The following is a 24,020-nucleotide window of genomic DNA, read 5'->3' as shown; positions in this document are numbered from 1 at the left end:
TTTTGAGATTTGTGTCACACTGCAACTCTCCTTTGCATTCATACATTAAGTATTCCTGGATCCTGGGGTGGAAGGACCAGAGGGTTCTGGATAAAATGCTCCAAGTTGTGAGGTTCTCTTTCTCCCATTCTTACCAAGAAATATTCTTTCTCCCTTTTTTTTTGAAAACACCATCCATATAAACTCAAACAGGAGAGAAACTCAGGCAGGAACTGGAAAGTCATTCGTGGATACAATAAAATATTTACTTGTGTGTTCTATAGTAGGATATTATGGTGTTTATACCTGATGGCTTCAATAAAGTAAGAGCAGTACATTTGGAAGGTTAGTTGATAAGAAAGAGGTAAGAAGACAAATGGAACTTTTGAAAAGTGTGTAAGAGGCTTAGAGTAGCTGGAGATGGGGAGAGAATGGCAATGGGCTTCAAAAAGGGCACATAAAATACTCTCTGAGCAGTACAGAGGACCAGGTATGGGGTGGAGAATGCTGTGTGAATTCTGTGAGGCTGATTGTAGGGACAGAGAAGACCAAGTGGTAAGACTCAGAGTGGAAATATGGAGGAATTCTGAATGATGAGGAAATTTGATTAAGTAATTTGCCTAAGAACATAAGGTAACTGTATCAGTGACAGATCAGACAAGAATCTATCAAATTGCAACTTTCAACTTGCCTTTCAGGATTTATGCATATTAAAAAACAGTTCTCATAAGTAGCAGTTTCCCTTTATTTGTGATATCTAGGGCTCTCAAAAATATTTCACAAGGCTTTAAACTGTCTACTTTTTGTCTCTCCCACTAGAAGAAAAGATAAGAAATGTGTTTTATTGTAATTTACATTCTCAAAACACCTACCAAAGTTCCAGGACATAGCACACTCTGAAAAGATGTTTGGATTTTGAATAAAACACCATTAAATTGAGGTCTCAATATTGCCTTCACACACCTTTCTCCTACCTCCTCCCCCTGCCTGCTGTGTGGTCACAGGGGGGCCGGGGGAACATAATACAAGCAGGACCAGTTGAAGTCCTGGCCCAGAATTTACTTTCTTCTTGTGGATCAGTGGGCTAGCGAATGCCAGTATCTGCAGTCTCAGCTGTGAGGAGAAGGCTCTTCTAAAGAACAGAGATGAATAAAGAGAAGCAGGGATTAGAATGGAATTTAGGGAGGGGAAGTGTTGGAAGCACTTGGTTCCTATTCCTCAAGTCTCCCTTTAGGAACCCAGCTTTTCCATCAGCCATGCCAGCTTTATTAGCAAAACTCATTGAATAGGGTTTCTGTCATTTGCAAATGAGAGAGTCCTAATTAACATATTCTGCATTTTAGAGTTAATGTTTTATGTCTCAACAAAAGTCTCAGACAGTGAGTTGCTTTGCATTATGTCTCAAAACTCAGAGGTAGAAGACACATTGTTTCAGAGACCACAGTACATGCTTATTCCAGGTATGTGCTGATGACTTCAGACCTTTCAAATCATGCTCAGGATGTGATGGATTCCATTCTCCAGGATGCACAGAGAGATGCACAGGATTCAAAAGGAAGGCTACCCTGACAAATAATTGATGATCTCATATCCATAAAGTAGAGGCTTAGATGGACTGACCACAGCATTCAAGTCTAGGTTTTTCATATTGCAAAGTTTGATGGGGGATAATAAATGTAATACTATATTCTTGCATACAGAAAGACAGATATAAGGAAGGTTTACACAGTAAAGTGGAGGCATTATTTACCTTGAGCATCTGAGAAGGGAAAGAGAATAATTTTTCTCTGGATACCTATATACTATTGCCATATTATCAAAAAAAAGATACACTGTTTTCAATTAAAAACTAAAATGATTTTAAAACCTTTATAATACAAGGAACACCTAGTTCCACAGTAATTCTGATCTTTTGATTAGATGGCCTTGGTTTGTGAGAACAATGTATGCCTGGACCCAAATCCCACCCAGAGTGTGTATGTACTTCTTACATTTCATTACACTGTTCTTCAATCCCTGAGAATAACTGATAGTGATCACCTCTGTGTAGTGTTCTTCATTTGTTCAGATTTCTGAATCACACATTTTACCAAAAATATGTAATCTATCTTTTGGGTGTACATTATTTCATGAACACATAATAATTCATATCTCATAATGCTCAATAAGTGTTTTTTAGATAAGTGAATGGGCTGTGTAGTTCACAATGATACTGCTATTGGAGTCACTTCAGGAACTTTGTTAGTCCCTGCCTGATTCCAAGTCAGACACTCTGAAACATTCAGTGTATGAATACCAGGCTATAAGAGGTTTAGGTCTCATTGTCCCGGACCAAGAGTAGAACTGCACTTGGTGAGCTATCTCTTTCTCAGAAATGTTTCCAATTTTCATTAAGGAAGACGATGCACAAGTCCCTTGGAGGGTTCTATATTATACTGAAAATTAGGGCATTATTTCATAACTTAGCAAATAGGTAGTGCAATTCAATCTGAATCAAGCCATGCCACCAGTATTCTTGAGAGCTAGAAATGTACCATTTACTACTGAAAAAAATTTTAAAAAAGAAGATAGTAAGACCAAAGAGTGGTTTTCACCTCACTCTTATAGTATTTAGTGGGACTTTTTCTCATATCTAAATGGGAAATAAATATAAATTGCGGGGAAGTAGATGTCCTTCAAGTGATAAGGCCTCCCCCAACCATATGGGAGGACCCGATTTCTATCCCTGTGGCCTCCTGGTGAAAAAGAAGAGAAAGTGTGCCTGCACAGTGAGTCAGTGCCTGCATGGCAAGCCAAGTGCCCACACAGTGAACTGAGTGCCCACGTGGTGAGTCAAGTGCCCACACAAGTGCCTGCATGACAAGCCCAGTGCCCATGTGATGAGCCAAGTGCCCAAAAAAGTGCCCGTGTGGCGAGCTGAGTGCCCACATGAGTGCCCGCGTGAGGTGAGCCAGTACTGCACAAGTGAGTCGTGCAGCAAGATGAAGACACAACAAAAGACAGAGATAGGGGAGAGTCAAAGTGAAGCATAACAGAGACCAGGAACTGAGGTGTCGCGATTGACAGGAAAACTCTCAACACATCAGAGGTCTGCAGGATCAAATTCTGGTGAATCGAGAGGAGAGAGACAAGAAGAGAAGACAAAAGGAGAAATAAATACAAAAGATCATATAGCGAATGTACACAGACAGCACAAACAGGGCAGGGGAGAGGGAGGGGAATAAATAAAAACAATAAAAAAAATATATAAAATGAATATATCATTCATTAACAAATATTAAATTAGTTAATATTATGAACCATTTTCTGGTATATAATAGTGAAAAAGAGAAACATAACTTTGCCCTCATTGAGTCCCTTGGATAAATTTAAACCTTATATTGATTAGTTGCTAAGTTGTAAGGTTTTTATGTTGTTTTTGCTTTGTTTTGTTTTTCTTAAAACTTTTACTTTGAGGCATGATGGAAAACTTTACACGTGCACATGAAAAAATAAGACATGATCACAACTTGGAGTGAAGACAATCTAACTAGACAGCTTAAAAGAATGTCAGCTAATATAGAAGCTGACCTGCTGAGGATGTGACATGCTGTAGGACTGAGAGAAATGAGTATTAATGTTCCTCTCCTTCTTCCCCACACTCTCCTTCAACAATCCACACCAACCTCCTCATAATCCTTCTCAAGGGCAGCCATGTCCTCGCGGGCCTCAGAAAACTCTCCTTCCTCCATCCCCACACCCACATACCAGTGAACAAAGGCATGCTGGCGAACATCAAGTCAAACTTGTGGTCCAGGCAAGCCCAGGCCAGGGCAAAGGCTGTGGTGTTGCTCAGCATGCACACAGCTCACTGGGCCTTGGCCAGTTCTCCACCAGATACTACAGTGGGGTCTAGTAATTTATGCCAACCTTGAAGCCACTGGGACACCAATCCACAAACTGTGTGCTGTGCTTTGTCTTGATGCTGGCAATGGCAACTTGATGTCTTTGGAAATCATAGCACAACGGGAAGCAAGCCGTGCATTTTTCTGTGTCAAGGGTCTCCTTTCACCATCTGGTTGGCTGGCTCAAAGCAAGCATTTGTAAACTCAGACTGAGAACCTCACCCAGGTTCATGGACAAATCCCAGAAGTTCAAGAAAAATGGTGAGGACTACTGGCCCCCTTCCCCCACTCTGATAACTCTCTGAGCTTCCTGAACATCTAGACTCACCTGTATATAATTTCTTCTTCACATTGGTAACCTTAGAAATTCTTGGAATTTTTTACTGTCAAAAAGTATCCAAAAAATAAAATGTGAAACCGTAGAAGTGGACTAGTCATAATGAGTGTATTTTTTCTCTTGAGCCATCAGTTTTTCTACAGTTTTCCTACTCATCAGTCATTTGAGGATCGGATGGGAGAAAAAGCTGCTCAGAATTCCACCTCCAGGAAGATGGCATTCTAACCTTATCTCTCTTCCTGATAGTTCTGTACCCTCTTGTACTCCATGTACTGTTTTGTTTGTTTGTTTTGTGTAATTCTTTTTAATTCTGAGTTGGTTCTGCTCTTCATACTTTGGTACCTAAGTTTGAATGCCCACCTACTTTGCAATTTCCTTCCTATAATTCCTGATTGTCTTCATTAGATAACCCATGCATTTACACTAGTAAATGGCATGTTTCTACCTTTCAAAAATACTGGTCCAATATCTCAAACCAGATTGAATAACACTACCTCCTTGTTAAGTCCTGAGATAATTCTAACCTTCGGTATACTATAGAACCCTCCCAAGGGACGTGTGCATCTTCTTCCTGATGAAAATTGGAAGGATTTCTGAGAAAGATAATTTGCCCATTTCAGTTCTTGGCTTCATTGTTCTGCTCATGGCCTGGGCCAGCGGGATCTTAACTCTTTTAAGAGGGAAGTGATTAGAGTAAAATTCATAAAATGAATGTTTTCAGAGCAATGCCTAGGTATCAGACTGCTGATGAGGAATTCACTTTTTTAGCTGACCCCAAAGTATATGTTCCTGGAATTCAGCAGTTCTGAACTGACCCTGAAAAATCCTCCTGGATCTGTCTTCAGAAACTCATTCATGGATGATGTATTCTGACACCGACTGCTGCGTGTCTCTCCCCTTGCCCCATACTTGTGGGGGAATGGAGACTTTCACACCACTGCTTGTAAGATGTTACTTCCAACTGCCAAGCCAGGATGATGACCACCCCCTGGGTTTCTTTTTTCTCCCTTAGGATTTGTGTGCCTGGCTGGAGGGGAAGGACCCTGCTCAGGGTGATTGGAAGTACATTCTGGAGAAGACTGGACTCCAGTGCCTGACAGGAACTTCACGTTGCCTACTGCCAAGGTCATGTGTGCAGAGCTGCAGTGTGGCAAGCCTGTGTCTGTAGTGAGGGACATGCCCTTCAGAGAGGCTGAAGGTCAGGTCTGGGCTGAAGGTTTCCAATGTAAGGGGCAGGAGCAGGAGCTTTGGTTCTGCCCCCAAGTGCCCCGCCCTGGAGGAACTTTTAACCACAATGGGGCAGTTCACATTGTCTGTTCAGGTGAGACTCACATCAGGACTTTGACCTGTCCCCATACTTTATCAGGGTAAGAAAAACACAATGTTTTGCTGAAGCCCTGTCTTCTCCTGCCAGAGTAAACAGAAGTGCGGCTCATGAAAAATGGCAGCTCTCAGTGTGAGGGACAAGTGGAGATGAATATTTCTGGAGCCTGGAGAGCACTCTGTGCCTCCCACTGGAACATGGCCAATGCCAATGTGGTTTGCCGTCAGCTCGGCTGTGGAGTCGCCAACTCTACCCCAGAAGGAGCATACTTTGTGGAAGGAGATGATGGGGTCTGGAAACACCGATTTCACTGCTCAGGGGCTAAGTCCTTTTTGTGGCAATGCCCTGTGACTGCCCTGGGGATCACTGACTGTACCCATGGAAACACAGTCTCTGTGATCTGCTCAGGTAAGAGATTGGAGAGGGGTAACTGGTACTCGGAGGATCCCTTGAGTGAAATGCCTCAACAAGCAGAGAACGTGCAATAGCTGCCTTCAAAAGTGGAGCATGTCGTGGTATTTGTGGCTCCTTTTACTGTTATTCATCTTTCAGTTTACGGCCAGGGATGTTAAAAGCTATTCTATTTTTTTTTTTTTAATAAACATGATTAAATATATTTAAATATAATCTAAAGAGAAAAGTGTAAACAATCAGCACATAGCACAATGAATTATAATAACACAAACACAGCCCTGTAACCACAACCCAAGTTAACAAAGTGTCAGCTGCACCCAGGAGCAACCTGCCCACCCCAGCAATCACTGTGCCCTCCTCTTCTCCAAAGGAAACCACTCTCCTAAACTCTACTACCTCAAAACAGTTTGCCTGTTTTCAAACTTTATATAAAGCCATATACTCTACTCTGCCCTGTCTGCACTTCATCTGACTCAATATTTTTAGTGAGGTTTTTTCAACATTATCTAATATCCTTCAATATGTTCTCTTTCATGTTTAACTTCTTTGATTCAATACTATGTTTGTGATTCATCTATATTGATGTTTATAGCAGTGTTTTATTAATTGTTATTGTGATAAATATTTCACTGAATGACCACATAACAATGTATTGATTCATTCAACTAATGACAGAAATGTTGAGTTGTTTCAATTCTTGACTATTACAAATAATGATGCTACAAATAATTGTGACATTAACTTTTGGATGTATTTATTCTATGCATTTAACCTATGGCTTTCTGTTTTCACTCTTTTAATCATGTTTTTTAATTAGCTGGGTTCTAAATTTTAATGAAGTACAATTTATCAACTTTTTCCAGTCCCTTTATTACTTCTTATTTCTTTTTTAAGATATCTTTGCCTACCTCAAGATTCTGAGCATGTTCTCTCACAGTATTTTACAGGTTTAATTATTTTTCTTTTGCATAGAATTGTATATACTACTTCGAGAATTGATATTTATTTATGCTGTGAGATAGGAATCAAGTTTTATATTTTTACAAGGATATCCATATAAAAGGACTCCAATCCTTTGCTGAAAACTCTCTTTTCCCCACTATAGTACCACCTTGTTATAAAAAGTTTATGTATGTCTGAGTTCTTCTGGACTCTCTATGCTATTCCATCATATCATTTGTTTATTCTTACATCAGTACCACACTTCCTTAATTGTTATAACTTTATAATAACTCTTGATATATGGTGAAGTAACTTATCTCACTTTGTTGCTTTTCTTCCTGAGTATGTTAGACATTCTTGGCAGTTTGCATTTCCACATAAATTGTGGAATTATTTTGTCATTTTTCACCAAAACAATAGCACGATAGTATTTTGACTGAGATTGTTTTTAATCTACATATGAATTTGGAGATAAGTGATTTTGACAGTGTTGAGTCTCCCAATTCATTCATAAGTTGTGTCCCTCCATTTCTTTAGGTCTCCTTTAATTTTTCTCAGAGGTCTTGGACATCTTCGACTAAGTTTTCTTTTAGGTAATTTATGTTTTGGATGGTACTTTTCACAGAGCTTTTAAATTTTATTTTTTAATATTCCACCACTGAGATATTTGTTCCAGGATTTGTATATATGGCTGTGGTAATTTGATATTATTTATGAATTCCAAAAAGAGATATTTGATTATTTTTGTAAACTGGTCTGTTCCTCTGGGCATGATACCACTTTGATTGTATTGAATTCACAGGTTTCACTTTTACTTTATTAAATCAAGATTAGGGCTTTGATTCAAACACATCATTAGGGCAACTCAGTTTGAGTCCCCACCTCCTTGGTGAGCTATATAAACAGATACTCAATTAAGAATGTCCAGAAGAAGTAAATACACAGAAGAATGCAGACGAAGAGAGCCAGATCCATAGACAAGGCAGAGGCCCCAGGAAGAGATGAGCCATTTGCCTGGTAGTTTACAGCTGACCATGTGAACAGATTAGAGCAGCTGAGGTCAGAAAGAAATGAGCCCCAGGAAGAGAAACGAGCCCTATGCCAGCCTACAGCTGAGATGGGACCACAGAGCCATAAGAGGAAGAAGGAAAGCTGACATCTCCCACCATCTTGCTTCAACATGTGGCAAATGACTTTGGGTGAGAAAGCACCTCTTATGGTACCTTGAGTTAGACTCATTAGGGCCTTATGACTGTAAGCTTCTGCCCCAAATAAATACCCTTTATAAAGCCAACAGTTTCTGGTACTTTGTATCAGCACCCTTTTGTCTGGCTAATACAATGGCCCTTATCAGAAAATCCCACCTATTTCTAATATGCTAAAAGAATCTATCATGTATAGGTGTTGAATCTTGTCAAATGCTTTTCCATATCTAATGCATGATTATGTGATTCTTTTCTTAATTTTGTTACTGTGGTGAATTTTATATATTTGCTTTTCAAATATTACATTAATCTTGCATTTCTGGAACAAATACCATTTCTGGACAACGTGAAGAATATAAGAGAATTGATGTATTCTTTTTATACATCTCTGGATTCAAATTGCTAATATTTTCTTCATGAATTCTGCATCTGTAAGCATTAAAGACAATGGTATTCTCATAAAATGAGGCAGAAATTGTTTCCTCCATTTTTATCCTCTGCAAGAGTTTGGTGTTGTCTTTATTTTTTTATGTATTTGTATAACTTTTTTATTTTTAAATAATCACAAACTTAAAGAAAAGTTGCAAGAATCATATAAAGAACCCTCTTACAACCGTCATCCAAATTCACATATCAACATTTTACAAATATATATATATATATATATATATATATATATATAATTGTACATATACACATCCACATACACAAAATTTGTATGCTTGGATTTCTTTTTCTCTTAACCATAAACCTTCTTACAAGCATCACGTCCCTTTACTCTTAGGTACTTCATCATTCATTTCATAAGTACAAAGATATTCATATAACAACCATAGCTATCAAATATAGGAAATTTTTAATTGGCATAGTACTACTAGCTCTGAACAGTAAAAGCCATCTGGGCCTGGAATTTCTTTCCGTTTTGTTTGGTTGGTTGATTGGTTTGGTTTGCTGTTGGTGAAAGGTTTTAATTACAAATTCAGCATCTTTAACAAATTCAGGATTATTCAGATCTTCTATAGTTTATTAAGACATTTTTATTAAGTAGTGTTTTATTAATGGCTTTGTCTATATCATTGATTTATGTGATATTTATTCTTTTTTCTACTTTCTTTGGTTTGATTTTATATTCTTTTATCTTCCAGATATGAGTACTTTTAGCATCGATTTTGAGACTTTATTTTATTATATGCATTTAGGCTTTACATTTGACTCTAGTCACAGATTTGGCTACCTTACATATGTCTGGTTTTGTTGTATATTTATTATCATTTAGGCTGAAAGTTGTTCTAATTAGCTTTGTTTTATTTAGAACTTTATTTTGTAACTTCCAAACAACTGAAAAATTTTAGTTAGTGTTTTGATATTAATTTTTAGGTCAAGTGCACCATAGGCAGACAAAGTACTGTATATGATATAAATCATTTGAAATTTATTGAGATTAGTTTATGACCCAGCATGTAGGTTTTTTTAAATAAATATTCCATGTGTACTTGAAAATGTGTTTCCTATATTCTTGGCTACATGTTTTTTCATTTTTTATATACATGTCAATTAATTAAATTTGTTAACCATATTATACATCTCTTCCATGTATCTACCCATTTATATCTGTTTTTTCATCAATTATTGACAGAAGTGTGTTAAAATTTATAAATATGATTGTCTATTTCTCCTTTATATCAGTTTTTTCTCCATGCATTTCAATGCTTGTTTTATGTAAAATACAAATTTAGAATTGTTTTATCTTTCTATTAGATTATGCCTGTCAAAAATATGAAATACCGCTCTTCAGTAACGTTTTTTTTTCCATAAATTTTACTTCATATGATGTTAGTAACGCCACACTAAATTTCTTTTCATGGTATTTCTTTTTCATCATTTTGTATAAGATTTGGGGTATCAATGGGGATCAAAGAAGACATTGATGCCACCTCTAGACCCAAAGGTAAGTGGATGTTATGAAATATAAGCAGCCTCTACTTGTGTAATTGCAAGGAAAGGATGGTCACCGGGGGCTAGTTAGGCTTTGTTTAGCCTGAGAAGTTCAAAGGATATGTAAGGGCATAGAAATATTTACTAGTAGATAGAATTAACTAGAAAATTCGAGAGTAATTAGCAAAATATTTTAAGAGAGTAGAGGAGGTAAGAGGGTACGAGGGGTGAGTGTTGTGAATTATGACAGCATTATGAGGACAAGTGTCTAGTCTTCAGTTTCTAGTGAGGAGTGAGGTAAACAAAGAGGAGAAGCATCATTCTGAGGATCTTTTGTAAGGTGTTTAGCTGTCCTTCATATGTCAATGGCCTTGTCAGCATAAGAAAAGCCAAAGAAACTCTCTGGCTCCTTTTCCCCTCCAGTCCATCAAGTCTTACTTTTGCTCACAGTCTCTCTTCTCCAGACCTATTGACTCTTTCAGTTTCTCAAAGACCCATCCTTTATCTCACCCCAGGGCTTCTGACTTGCTCTTCTGACTGGCCAAAATACCTTTTCACCTTTTTTTTTCTTTAGTGTCTCCTACTCATCTTTAGGATTTCACTTAAGCATCCCTTCCTCACCCCACTAAGAACTGTGTTCCTGCTTTACTCCTCAGGGCATCTAACACCTTCTCAGTCATGACACCTTTATATGTTTACTCCATGGATCTTGATCTTATCAGCATGGTTATGCATGTCTTTTTATACATTCTATCCCCATCCCTGTAACAGGGCCTTCCAAATAATTGAGGGTCAGTGAAGATTTCTAGGCTGACCACCTGACTTAGTGCTCTGAAGATCACAAAATACATCACAGATTTAAAAGGGCAATGCTTTGGAAATAGGCACTGATAAGATTTCCAGTTCTAGCACTTATTAACAAAGAGACTGAGCCTTGAACCAAAGCTCTTTTCACATCAGTTCTCAACTGAAAATTGATCATCATCATACCTATTTAACCGAACTTTGTGAATACTAAATATTATTCTGAATGTAAAAGGCCAAGCATATGCCTAGTAAATGCTCGTTATGAATTAGGGTCATCTCTTATCGTCGTTATATGAGTAATAAGCTCCAGTGAACACAATTTAGTTTTCTATTGCAGTATAACCACAAGACGACTTCTCTTCAACTGCCCAGGTGTTTATATTTAATATTGGACCTTAATATCTTTTTCAAGTTTTTCAGAAATGGTTGAATCTGTACTAAAAGATTTGGATAGATGCATTCTGTAGGTGCAATATGAAATTTAAACCATATAACTAAAATGTAAATTTGCATTAAAAACACGGAAAGGTGATACATACCACTCAAGTTTGGACAAGAGTCACCTGCACAACTGATATAAGCTGCTTCTTTTTGGAGAGCATGAGCTGAGGTCCCAAGCATCAGAAGCACACTGCTAGAGCATGGGGTCACTTTTCCGACACTGGATTCCATCTACCCATCAGGGCTGAGAAGCTGCCCTGATGCCAGCAGAAACATTGAGATCCCCGGTGTCCCCACAGCCCAGCTGCCTGCAGATCACGGCCAGCGTGGTGGGCTCCATTGGGCTCCAGCAGACACTGCCCCATGTCCCGTTGTAGAAGACCTCCAGCCACCCAGCGCAGTCGTGGTCCTCACTCACCAGCCTGAGGGCCAGGAACTCTGCGAGTGAAGACGGGGAGGATGAGGGACTGTGGCCCAGTGCAGTGGGCCTTAAAGCTCTGACCCTTCCATTACTCCAGGTCATCAACCCGCTTGTCTCAGGCACTGCAGGAGAGACTCCCATGTGGAAAGTGTTCTAGTATTTCTTTCTGAACCCTTTTCTTAATCAGTGCAATGTTCCCTCTGCTTGTCCCACACTGTCTCTACAGAGGCTGAAGTGAGGTGCAGCAGTGCTCCAGGTACTGCTGAGAGGTGCACTGCTGTATACCAGGTGTGCAAGGGGATTTACAAGTCATCCCTCTCTCCATTTCTTACTATAAATGAAGGGCGAGTCCTATTTTTATTTTGCAAATACTAGAATAATCTGTCTTGTCACACGAAATCCCTGCAGGAAGAAATCCATCCTTCGCAGCTATTTGAGAAACAAGAACCTGGCGGCGAGCCCCTGGTGCTGCGGGTGATTCAGCTCCTGCTTCCCGCTTTCCTAGACCCCACCCATTTTGAGACTGGGCTGCCTTCCCCCCGATGTGGGTAAGAAGGAGGGCAGACCTGAGCAGACCACCCCCGCGTCCTCCTTGTGTCTGCAGTCGTGCCGCCCCCTGGAGAGGATGAGGGACTGTGGCCGGAGCAGTGGGCCTTAAAGCTCTGACCCTTCGTTACTCCAGGCCATCGACAGGCTTGTCTCAGACACGGCAGGAGAGACTCCCACGGGGAAAATGTTCTTACATTTCCTCTGCTTGTGTCATGCTTTGTGTCTATTTATAGACACTGGGGCTTAAGTGAGGAGAAGCAGCACTCCAGGTACTGCCTCAACCTCTGGGAGGTGCACTGCTGTATTCAAGGTGTGCAAAGGGATTTTCAAGTCATCTCTCTCCCTCTTTTTTTACTATGACTGAAGGGCGAGTCCTATTTTTATTTGGAAACACTAGAAGGTTCTATCTTGTCAGGCAAAATCCCTGCAGGAAGAAACCCCTCACGGCTATTTGAGAAACAAGAACCACACGGGGAGCCCCTTGTGCTGTGGGTGATTCATCTCATGCTTCCCGCGGGCCTAGACCCCACCCCTTTTGAAGCTAGGCTGCCTCACCTGATGTGGGCAAGAAGGAGGGCAGACCTGAGCAAACCACCCCTGCGTCCTCCTTGTGTCTGCAGTCGTGCCGCCCCCAGCCCCGGGAAGGGCAATTCCACATGTGGGACTCGTGTCCTGCTCACTTCAGGTTGTCTAGCCAGCTGGGTCCGGATCCCACCCCAAAGTGAGCGGAGACGGTGGCCCTGACGGCCTCAGGTCCCATCCGTCGTCACAGATGCCCCAGATGGTGCCCCAGGTCCCATCCGTCGTCACAGATGCCCCAGATGGTGCCTCAGGTCCCATCCGTCGTCACAGATGCCCCAGATGGTGCCCCAGGAGCCCTGGTGAAGGACCTCCACTCTGCCGGCACAGCGACCGCCCCCGTCCGCCAGGCGGAGCTGTCTGCTCCCTGAGGGAGAGAGTCAGGTCAGTGGGGGCGTTTTTACCTGGGAAGGGCTTCCTGGTCCCTGGGACCCCTCACCTGAGCAGTTGGCAGCACTCTTCTCAGAGGCCCCAGAGCCCCCAAGATGAGACATGGAGTCATTGCACCGGGGCACTAGCTGGGTCTAGATTCCTACAGAAACGTGCTGACCAAAGGTTAGTAGGGTAGAGAACAGGAAATTGAATTAAACAATGTAATCAGGAAAGGGATATGGCTCAAGTGGTCGAGTGCTAACGTATCACATGGGAGGTGACAGATTGGGTTCTGGAGCTTCCTGAAAATAAGAGGAACAGACACAGCAAATGCAAACACCCTGGGGGTGGAAAGAAACAAATAAGTTAAATAAATCTAAAAAAAAAAAAGAAGAAGAAAAAACTAAATGTTATCTAGTGAAGGCATCAGATATAAAAATATAATGTAGAAGTGATGACGTTATACCATCAGAAGTAAGCTTTACAGAGAATTCTTCTTTTGGCAATGGCAAACCTGCCTATTTTAAGCAAATCATTGCACAGAGAATGACTTAGAAAAGTGGAATATAATAATAATGGTTGGCAGCACTGTGGAGCTAGCAAGGCAGCAAGAAGCTTTGGAGCAAAGCTCTCAGAATTGAAGGCCAGAGGCGCGCACCTTCCCGGTGGAGGGATTTGCCAATTCAAAGGCAAAAACGAAAGCTTAAGAGAGGTTTTCCCAGACTCACAAGGCTGCCAGAGCACAAAGTATAAATCCAGGCTCTGCTCAGCATGAGGAGCTGCATTAAACAACCAGAAAACTTGTACTGAAGAAGAAAAAGTGACGATTCTCATAAGGATACAATGTCTATCAATAAAATAAAATTTAAAAATATGCAGAAATATAAAAAAAGAGATTTGACCAAAAACCAAGGAGAAAAGGAGACATTAGAAAGGAAGTCACAGGACATCCTGCGATTGGAGTTACCTGAAGGAGACTCTAAATAAGCTTGATTCAAATGTTCAAGGAATTATATGACATCATGAGTATTTTGGCAGAGAAATGAAAACAGAATCAATTGGAATTTCTACACCTAAAATAGTCAGTATCTGAAATTAAGAAGTAAAAGCACATTCAATCAGCAAAGATATTAACACTGAAATGGAAGCTCAATTAGAAGAAAATACCTAGAATAAAACACAGAAAGTCAAAAGAATGGAAATTATAAAAAAGGAGCATGAGACACATAGTGAAAAGAGCTAACATTCAAATAGAATAAGTCCTACATACACAAAATCAGTTAACAGGACTAAAACTAGAAAGTGGAAAATCCAATACTATAGTGAGATAATTTAATACACATTTGGTGGCATTTAAGCTTATGCACAAATTATTCCATACAGAATCCATTGAGAGGTGGGAACTATGCCTCCTTCCCTGAATCTGGGACCTTGGTGAATGGCATGGAAGCAGTAGAATGCAGTGAAGGAAACACTGCTTGACCCTCAAGGCTAGGTCAGAAAAGTGGTGCAGCCTCTCTTTGATTTGTGTAGAATGCTTGCTTTAGGGGAAGTCTGGCTCTGTTGACAGTGTCACACCTCAGGAGCCATTGCAGGGGCTCTGATCGCAGCCCCAGCTGACAACCAGCATCTACTACCCCACTAGGTGAGAGGGCCATTCTTGGTTTCCAGCTCCATTGAGGCTTCAGATGACTCGTGCCACCTGACATCTGCCTGCAACCTCATGAAAGATCCCAACTGAGAACTGTCAAACTGAGCCCTTCCCAAATTGCTGACTCAGAATATCAAAGGAAAAATATATTGTTATTATTGTTCTTTCAAGTTGGTAAGTTTTGGGGAAAAATGTGTTACACAACAATAGTAACCAGAACATTTAGACTTAACATGTTACCCAGGAGTTCAAGTACAAATTATTTTCTAAAGAGAAATATAAAAGTTTGTCTTCAAAGATATGCATACATGGTCATACATCATTAGTCATTACAGCCCTGTACTGGGATGCCACCTCAAACATCCACCACTGCCTTTCGGACAAGGCAGCAAACAGATGTTGGAAGGACCTCAAAGAGCCTATTAGCAGAAGTTGGTGAAGGCTTATAGGAGGTGAGGAAAGGTGATCGGAATCTGGAGGAAAAATAGAAGAATGATCTGTGTTATGTAAAATAAAATGGTTGTTTAAAATGGGTAGTTAAGGTTATTTGTTACGCAGTGTTAGTAAGCAGAAATGTCCCTGTTTCAGTAACTGATAGAACATGCCAACAAAAACAGTTAAATATTTAGCGTATTTGAACAATGTAATGTAACAAACATGGATGCCAAAACTACAGAATATATTTTATTCTCCGAAGCATTTAAGCTATTTACTAAGACTGATCATATGCTATGCCAAAAATGAAGTCCAAACATTTTTCAAAGGACTTGATTCATAAAACGCATATTTTTTATGACAGAGTTAGCTAGAAACAAACAAAAGACAATTAGTAAAATCAATTATATTGAGGTATAATATTCATGCAATAATATACATCTATATTGAGTATATTTTTGATAACTTTACAAATATATGTACCTATATAACCATCACCATAATCAAAACACAGAGCATTTGCATAACCCATATACCTTGTCAGCAAATAAATGCCCCCACAACCCCAAACCTAGGGAAACACTGATCTGTCTTCTCTCACAGTAGAAAGAATTTAATGAAATCATGCAATATGTACTCATTTTTGTATGGCTTATTTGATGTTTTTCATGTTTCATGTCCTAATGTTTTTTAGGTATAGCCATTTAGTTGTATTTATTGGTAGTTTGTTCTTTGTTGTTGTTGTTAAATCGTCTTCCATGCGTGAATATACCACAATTTGTTTAACCATTCTTCTGTTAATAAAAAATAGGTCGTTTGCAATTTTTTGCTATTGTGAATAAAGATGATACGAATATTCATGTCCTAATATTTTTGTGGGCATATGTTTTCATTTTTCTTGGGTACATATCTAACAATAAAATAGTTAAAAACATACTAAATATATTTTTAACTAAAAAAGTTATTGATTTTCCAAAGTAATTTTATCTTTTTACATTACTACCAACCAACTGTGATTGGCAATCCTATCAAGGAACTCCCCATAGCATCAATTATGTCCAGTAAGGGATTAACAATTGAAACTGTGCAAGAAGATAAGGAGATTTGGCTAATGTTTTCCTTTTAATTTTTACTTTAGAAAACAGTCAAAGCCAATTTACATTCATTTGGGAAGACTCTACTATCAATTCACTGTGCTCTAAGGAGGATATTTCATTCTGCTTATTGTCACACCTCAACTAGGGGACATTTCACATAATAATTAGCCTGTATTCTTCAAAATTCTCAAAGACAGACTTCAGATAGCACTCTTTATTAAGGAAGACTACAAGGATATGACAACTGAACACAGAACACATGACCTTAATTTTTCCTACTGAAAAGATCATACTTGGAATTATTGACAAAGCCTAAATAAGGTTTATGGGTTGGATAAGATTAGTATATCAATGTTAATTCCAGGAATTTGGAATTTGTACTGTGGTTATGTAAGGGAATTTCTTGTATTTTAAGGATAAAAGGACATATCCAAAGCTGAATTAACTAATATATATACTCAGGTGGAAAAGAAGCAAAAGAAAGAAGGGAAAGGGAAAGTGGCAAATGCTAACATTTGGAAATTCTGAGTGAAAGTTAAATGGAAATACTTATACAATTCTTGCAACTTTGCTCTATGTCTCAAATTATGTCAAATAAATGAAGCCAGTCTGAAAGCATTCATGTGTTGTCATCACATAAAGAATTACTGAAAGGTATTTTTAAACAAACATGAATGTAGTAAAAAGAATGAAGAACATCAACAGTGAAACCAGCTAGTAAAACAGGAAATCAATAGAAAGATCTGGAACCTAGCAAAAGTGCATGTGGACATTAAAAACCCCAAGATGACTGTTGGAAGACCCTGCCCCCCCACCTCCATCCCCCACCCCCCCACAAGGTTCTCCCATTCAGAGCAAGATTTCCTCCCGAAGCCAAGAGAAGCCCCAGATATTCCCCAAGGACTTTTTAATTGAGCCCTCCTGGAGGGCTGCAACACCACACCTGCCATCAGCAAAGGGGCGAAATAAGTACTGGTTTAAAAAGCAAGCACCAGGGAAGCAGATTTGGCCCAATGGATGGGGCATCTGCCTAGCACATGGGAGGTCCAAGGTTCAAACCCAGGGCCTCCTGACCCATATGATGAGCTGGACCATGCGCAGTGCTGATGTGCACAAGGAGTGTGGTGCCACACAGGGGTGTCCCCCACATAGGGGAGCCCCACGCACAAGGAGTGTGCCCCACAAGGAGAGCCACCCAGAACAAAAAAAGTGCAGCCTGCCCAGGAGTGTTGCCACACACACACAGAGCTGATGCAGCAAGATGATGCAACATAAATAAGCACAGATTTCGAGTGCCACTGACAAGTACAGGCGGACACAGAAGAACACACAGCGAATGGACAGAGAGAGTAGACAACTGGGGGGGTGGGGGTGGGGAGGGGCAGGGAAGGGGAGAGAAATAAATAAATAATAAATCTTTAAAAAATTGAAAAAGCAAGTACCAAATCCTCATGCCTCTTGCCTTCGCCCTGTCCTGGTGCCAGTCCCAATGCTGGTCCTGCCCTGTTCCTGCCTTCTGTGCCCTGCTCTTGTCATGTCCCCCCATGTGGATCAACACAAAAGTAAAACCTGGGTATCTGTAATCTATAATGGGAAATTGTAGTCTGCAAATCAATCCACTTTATCACTTTTCAGCCCCTTCTGCTCTTACCTGGGACCCATGATCTGTTATTTTCTCCCATTTCTCTTCCCTCCCTACCTTAGTAAATTACTGACCTAACTCACAGACGTGCTCTTGAAATTCATTTCTGTAGTATAGTCAAGAACCTAAACAAAATCTGGTTATAATAGGATAAATATGAGGGAGTTAAAAACATGATTGTTGGGTGAAGTTTTAATAATTTATGTTTTTCTGTTTTTACATAAATGTAGTTGAAGAACAAATATTCTAAAATAAGAAAAAATACAATAAGCAACCTAATGGAGAAGAAAACACTGTAATAAAATACGATTAGTTTAACAAAAAAAAATGCCAATAAAGAGATAAAAGGGAAAAAAGAAAAGATTCTTTTTTAAAAAGACAGATATATGGAAAGGGCTTATTTACAAAAAATATGTCAGTAATTGTATTAAAGGTGAATGGACTATATATACTAAAAACATATATAACTCAACTTTATGATACTTATGAAAGACGTGCCACAAATATTAGCATATATAAAGGTCAAATACAAAATGATGGAAAAAGAAATGCCTTACATAGAAATGTGTTGTGTCTATGCTAATACCAGACAAAGTACACTTGATGGAAAGAAAATTTACAAGAGTTAAAGAGGGATATTTAGTAATTATAAATAGCCAATCTTACAAGAAGGAAATAATACAAGAAAGAAAACAATTCTAAATGTGCATGTTATTAAAACAAACCTTGAAATGAATGAAGCAAAACTGAAAAAACATAAAAGAGAAATAGACAATTATATATAGAAATTTTAACACAACAGCCAATTATTTTGGAAAGTAAAACCGACAAAAATGGATATATATATATATATATATATATATGGGTGGTTTGAATAATATGATTATTTATTTTGATTAATTGATATATATATTATCTATTTTGATTAATTGATATATATATATATTTATATGAACCTACAGCCAAGAAATACAGGAAATGCGTTTTTATGTGGCTATGGGACATTTAATAAGAGATGTCATATGCTGGGCCATACACTAATCTCCAAGAATTTTAAAAGTTTGAAATCATAGTTTCTCTGCTTACATTGAACTAAGTTAAAAATTAATTTTAAAAAATGAGTTAACAATTTCTCAATTATTTGGAAATTAAGAAATAGTTATAAATAAAATAATGGAAATTAGAATAACTTTTTATCTAAATAATAATAAATGTATAAGAATTCAAAACTTATGTGACTCAAATTTAATCACTCAAATCTGTGGTTAGAATCAGATTTATAGCCTTAATGGACGTATTTTTAAAAGAAAAAATAAATTAAAAAATCATCGATATAAGTATTCACATCTGGAAAGTAAAAAAACACCAAATTCAACAGAAAGCAGAAAATAATAAAATTAAGATAATCACAGAATTCAATGAATTATAAAGCAAATAAATAGAAAAAAATAATTAAGCTGATTTTTGTGGAAATTGGTCATCTTTTAGCATGAATTATCATGGAAGAAAAAAGATAAACCACAGAGACCATCATCAGTAAAGAAAATAAAAGGTATAGTACTACAGAACCTATATGCATTAAAAAGATAAAAAGAACATATTATGAACAAGTTTTTGCAAATATTTTTGAATAATTAGCTAAAATAGACAAATTCCTTGAAAAATACTACTAACAAAATGACATGAGACTACAGAAAATCTGAATAATCCTGAATTTATTAAAGATATTGACTTTGATGAAAACTTTTCAAAAACAAAATGAACCAAACAACAATTTCCAGTCCTAGATGGCTTTCACAGTAATTATATTGCATCAAATTAAAGTTTCCTAAATTTAATAACTGTGTAGTTGATACAAGAATGTTATTACATTTATGAAACACGTGTGGAAGTACCAAAGAAAAGGGATATGGTTGTAAGTACCTCTCAAATGAGTTAGGGAAAAAACTACCTGCAATTTGTACATATGGCAAAATGTTAAACTGTGATTCTGGATGAAGGTGATAAGAAGGTGTTTATATGGTTCTTGCAACTTTTCTGTAAATTCATGATTATTTAAAAATTAAAAGTTAAACAATACAGAGAAATAAAAATGATTAGCCCCAAACCCTTCCAGAGAAGTAAATGAAGAAGGGAAATTGTCCACTTCTTTTAAAAGAATATCATAATCATGATATCGAAGAAGAGAAATTACAGACCAACTTTTCTAATGCACATAGATGAAGAATTCATGACAAAAATATTAGCAAATTGAATCCACAGATATATATAAATTAATATACCATCAAAAATGTGGCTTGTCCCAGAAATACAAATTTACCGTAACATTTGAATATCAAATCTGCAAAATGCACCATATTAACAAAATTAAGAAAACTCATATATCCACCTCATTAGATATGTAAAAGGTGTTTGATAAGATTGGATACCTATGCATAATAAAATCTCTTAGTATACTCAAATTAGGAGAGAACTTCCTAAGTCCAACAAAGACAACATACAAAAACTCTGGAACAAATACAAAACTTAATGGTGAAATACTTAAAGATTATGGCCTAAGGTAAAGAAGATGATAATGATATCTGCTATTACCAGTCTCATTTGACATTTTAACAAAGATCACAATCAATTTAATAAGGCAAGAAAAAGAAATTAAAAGTATGAGAATTGTAAAGGAAGAGCCACAATCTACACGGCATGCTCCACTTTTGAAGGCGGCTTTTACACACTGCTCATTGGGGCATTTCACTCAAGCGGCCTCTGGAGTACCACTTAACTCTCACCTTTATCTTGCCTGAGCAGATCACAGAGGCTGTGTTTCCGTGGGTACAGTCAGGGATCCTCAGGGCAGTCACAAGGCAATGCCACAAAAAGAACTCAGCCCCTAAGCAGTGAGATCAGTGTTTCCAGACCTCATCATCTCCTTCCACAAAGTATGCTCTTTCTGGGGTAGAGTTGGCGACTCCACAGCTGAGCTGATGGCAAACCACATTGGCATTGGCCATGTCCCAGTGGGAGACAAAGAGTGGTCTCCAGCCTCCAGAAATATTCATCTCCACTTGTCCCTCACACTGAGAGCTGCCATTTTCATAAGCCACACTTCTAAGTACTCTGGCAAGAGAAGACAGGGTTTCAGCAAAACCTCATGTTTTTCTTACCAAAGAAGGTATGGGAACAGGTCAAAGTCCTGGTGTGAGTCGCACCTGAACAGAAAATGTGAATTGCCCTATTGTGGTGACAAGTGCCTCCAGGGCAGGGCACTTTGGGGCAGAAGCAGAGCTCCTGCTCCTGCACCTTACATCAGAATCCTTCTCCCAGACCCAATTTTTTTGCCTCTCTGAAGGGCATGTACCTCACTACAGACCCAGCCTTGCCACACTGCAGCTCTGCACAGATAACCTGGTCAGTGGGCAATGTGAAGTTCCTGCCACTAGACACTGGAGTTCATTCTCCTCCAGAATGCACTTCCACTCACCCTGAGCAGGGTCCATCCCCTCCAGCCAGGTGCACATATCCTAAGGGAGAAGAAACAAACCCAGGGAGTGGTCATTGTCCTGGCCTGGCTTTGGAAGTGACATCTTATAAGCAGTGGTGTGAAAGTCACCACTCCCACCCATGGATGGGGCATGGGGAGAGGATTCAACAATTGGAAGCAGATGGGACCTGACCTCCAAGATCTTATTCCTGAAGACAGATCCAGAAGTCATGTGCTGGGTCAGGTCAGAATGGATGAATTCTTGAGGACAGGATCTACGAACATATACCAAAGTGTATACAGAGGCCGATGGCTCAAGGAAAGAAAGATATTCATAATAACTAGTCCACATTTTTTGTTTCATGTATTATATTTCCGGTCATGAAAAATTCCAAGCATTTCTTAAGTGAAAGAACTTGTCCACAGATGGGTCTAGATGTTAACAAAAATCAGTCATATGTGTGTGGCCAGGTGGGGAAGGGGAAGGCAGGGCCATCCATACCTTGGCCATCTCTCTTGGGACCTTGAAACCCTAGGAAGGAACCGCAGAGTACTTGGAGACTTCCAAACTGCAAAAGGCACAATATAGATGAAAGGCATAAATAATTGGGAAAATATTTGTTGAACAAGTTTTTAACACATTTTATCCCCCTCTGTACCACCATCTACTACTTAACCATGTCATCCTTACCTCTCACATTGCTCATGCTTTAGATCAGAAAACAATCTTAAAAGGCAAAGATGATGGGAGAAAAAAAGAATCAAAAAGGGAAGTAACTCCTGAAAAAGTACAGCAGAGGGATAACACATAAAGGTGGGAGTGGACAAAGTTTTGAAAGTGAAGGCGAGACACCAAGAGAAAATATTCATGATTTGGCCCTCCAAGGAACAGGATTTGATTAGAATGAAAAGTAGCTCAATTTTTTAAAATAAAAATTTAAAAAATAAAAATCATAAATTTTTACACAATTGTCTGGCTTGTGTGTGTGCTCATGATTATTTATACATTATTAGAATTCTTTCTGGTAAAGGATTATTATTACAGAGGTATGTAAACTTTGAAGATGCATGATAGCAGAGTTTCAGAAAGAATGTTCTAAAAGAATTAAAATCTGCTATTAAGAAGAGGAAACAGTAAAAACAATACCCCAGGAATTAAAGAATTCCTTGACCACCTATACAAGATTGATGAGGGAAATTAAAATACATCAAAAGGTGACAAAGAAGATGATCTTTATGTCCCTTATCATTTATCCATCTTCATCTCCCAGACGGGCTCAGGTTAGGACCCTTAGTTTGGTCTGGTTGTAAGGTTAGTCATAGGTTTCTAATTCTAATCAAAGCACTTTTAGCATGAGAGGGTGTTAGTTTATATATGAATCCCACTGAATTACAAGCTCAGAAAGAACAGGGGGAAAAAAAACATTTCTTGAGTGCTATTTTCCTTAGCCTGACATATTAAATACTCAAATATCAAATGAATAGTCAATAAGGCCTTATACACATCAAGATAGAACCCTCTGAAGCAGCACTAGGAAGTATTTCTACAAGAATCCTACCATTCTTTCTATGGATGCAATGTCTATGAATAGATTTCCAACCTAAAAAATATATCAACTGCTCCAAATCAGAATTTCTCCTGATGGTCTATTTTTATAGTGCAAGAATGCACTCCGTATGGCAAATTTCAAGAAAGAATGAGCAACACCATTCTGGTGAATCTGGAGCCATGGTTCCAGAGGATGGAATCTCAAGCCACAGAAGATTATATGAAGGTCTTGAAAGCTGATGAAATTTGCCATGCTGAATTTTGAAATTCCTTGGGATCAGCACCTCCTATCTTTGTTCCACTTTCTTCTCCTTGAAATGGAAATATCTATAGCTGTTATACTATGTTTGTCCCATCCTTGCATCTTAGAAACAGGTAAATTGTTTTCTAGTTTCACACATTCACAGATGGAAAGAAATTTGGCCCAGGATGAATCATATGCAGAGTCTCTCCTATACCTGATTTAAATTATTTAGGTGATGAAATTTGGAACTTTTCAGTTTATGATATTTAGATGAAATTTTGTACTATAAGCTGATATTGTAATGAGCTGAAACTTTTGGGGAGTTTGGGTTGAGATGAATTTATTTTACACATGGTATAGGTGTGAATCTTTGAGGACCTGATGACTTTAGTGGACCTGAAAGACATCAGGTCCAAATCTTTGGAACCTGTACATGTTACATTATTTGGAAAAGAGGTCTTTGCAAATGTAGTTTAAGTCAAAGGTCTTGAGATGGAGTGATTATCCTGAATTATCAAGGCTGGCCCTAACAGTAATCCACGAGTCCTTAGAAGAGAGAGAGACAGAGAAATTTTAGACACAGAAGAGAAAGTGATGCAAAAGAAGAGCAGAGCAAGATTTGAAGATGCTGGCCTTGAAGATTACAGTGATAAGGCCACAAACCAAGGATGTTGACAGCCACCAGATTCTAGAAAGGGAAACAGGTTATTCTCTAGGACCTCTGGAGGGAGCATGGAT

At 38.6% G+C, this 24,020-nt stretch overlaps 1 pseudogene; it reads right to left on the bottom strand.

Annotated features, from left to right (window-relative positions):
- Window positions 1–6,141: 6,141 nt before the first annotated feature.
- Window positions 6,142–24,020, bottom strand: part of LOC131274720 (antigen WC1.1-like) — a 28,864-nt pseudogene continuing 10,985 nt past the window's right edge.

Source organism: Dasypus novemcinctus, chromosome 20 (assembly GCF_030445035.2).
Source record: "Dasypus novemcinctus isolate mDasNov1 chromosome 20, mDasNov1.1.hap2, whole genome shotgun sequence".
Classification (NCBI taxonomy): Eukaryota; Metazoa; Chordata; class Mammalia; order Cingulata; family Dasypodidae; genus Dasypus; species Dasypus novemcinctus.
The sequence above is the reverse complement of the archived record's forward strand: the minus strand, read 5'-3'. Positions and strand labels throughout refer to the sequence as shown.